This window comes from Calidris pugnax, unplaced genomic scaffold, assembly GCF_001431845.1.
Source record: "Calidris pugnax isolate Ruff unplaced genomic scaffold, ASM143184v1 scaffold1828, whole genome shotgun sequence".
Lineage (NCBI taxonomy): Eukaryota > Metazoa > Chordata > Aves > Charadriiformes > Scolopacidae > Calidris > Calidris pugnax.
The window spans coordinates 1-1272 of NW_015092207.1; the positions used below are offsets into that span (position 1 = coordinate 1).

General features: G+C 45.5%; 1 long non-coding RNA gene across 1 annotated transcript; it reads right to left on the reverse strand.

Annotated features, from left to right (window-relative positions):
* Positions 1-6: 6 nt before the first annotated feature.
* On the reverse strand, positions 7-1272 carry LOC106900281. Its single transcript, XR_001414129.1, has 3 exons — positions 1228-1272; positions 869-978; positions 7-285 (listed from the first exon to the last, which is right to left on the reverse strand). It is a non-coding gene; the product is annotated as an uncharacterized LOC106900281 (long non-coding RNA).

The window sequence follows — 1272 nt, forward strand, 5'->3', positions numbered from 1 at the left end:
TTGGCAAGGTGTCCAGAGGGAGCCTGAGAATCCCTTTGACTTGATATTTAGACAGTTAAAGATAAAGGAGACAAATCCTGCCTGCCATTCCTACAGGAAGTGGGAGATGACATGCTTGTCTGGACCTTTTGATTTTAGTTCTCCTTCTGCTCTTCTAAGATATTTGCAGCTTTCTCACACATATATCGTGTGGTTGAGGATCCACTGCAAGATGCACTTTCTACCTTTCTGTCACGTCCAACAACAGCACAGCAATAGTCAGAATATTTTCCTTCAACCTTAAAGCTGAAAAGGGAGAGAAAGCCAGATTTAGCTGCATTCGTGGCTTATCTGGATGCAATGCAGTCCCTGTCACTTCCATGAAAGACATTGGCGTCTGCCCTTGCTGCTAACTTGTATTATTCTCAGTGGGATTAGAAGCTGCCTTGTTGGACTCTCACTGCCATTCCTTAATTTTCTTCCCCAAACTGCAACAAAAGTCTATGGGCTATTCTTTCCATCCAGAGAGCTTTCCCTTCTTTGGTGGCCTCCAAGCCATGGTGCTGACATCACACTCTCCCCCGTCCCTGCCTCCTATGTCCTCTCTTTCCCCACTGAACTCCATCTGCTCAGATTCCTCCTTCCCCACCAGAACCACAGCTCTGTCCTCTCTTGCCATCCTGATGTGACACGCCTGTGGTCCCACGGGACGTACAGGCTCCCTTTGGCTTCTCACAGGGATGTGCTGAAGCACCTGAGTCTCAAGGAATCAGGTTGCTACAAATAGCAGGTCCTGATCTCACTTGTACTCCCTCCTGTTGGCTCTTGGTATATTTTTTTTCACTGTTTCCCAATGTCACATCACAGTGACTTGCTGGAATAAGCTTACATGTCTGTGTTGAGTTCCATGTTGTTAATCCACTTCCACTTCTCCTCACTGCCAGAGCATATGAGACCAAGAAAGTAGTAATGGCCTTTTGATTGTGAAAAAAGATAATTCTAGAAAGTAACCAAACAATGATCATACAGTGAAATTACATTTTCTTCACCAGAGGTACACAGAAAGCTTAGTGCAAAACCCCCTGATTTCTGGATTTTTCCTGTGGAAACATCTGTGGAAAGGTATTTGCCAACATAGAGACAGAGCCCCAAAGACATCTAAGGTGAGAAGATGCAAGTGTAACCCATCATCCCTCTGCCATACAGGTCAAGCAGCCCTAGAAGCAGCCCCGTGAATTTTGACCTCACCAGTTCATCCAGGTTTTCAATGATCACCAGGTCTGAATTCATCTC